Here is a 227-nt window from a genome sequence, read left to right as displayed (position 1 = left end):
TCTTCTTTATAGTAAATACTACTCCGGTATTTAAATTCCCGGGTTTCGGCACCAGTTAAGTATTGGCGAAAGGAAAATGTCAAAAAAGAGAAGAAGGAATAAGAAATAACACGCTTTAACTGCTGTAAAACACTAGCTTTATTGTGTTCGCTACATCTCTTATATACCCTCGATCAGCTGATCCCCTCCGTCAGCTGACATCGAAATAACAGCTGACTCAGGCCGTA

This window comes from Halyomorpha halys, unplaced genomic scaffold (genome assembly GCF_000696795.3).
Source record: "Halyomorpha halys isolate HHAL.00 unplaced genomic scaffold, Hhal_1.1 Scaffold2250.1, whole genome shotgun sequence".
NCBI lineage: Eukaryota > Metazoa > Arthropoda > Insecta > Hemiptera > Pentatomidae > Halyomorpha > Halyomorpha halys.
This window is presented reverse-complemented; position numbering follows the sequence as displayed.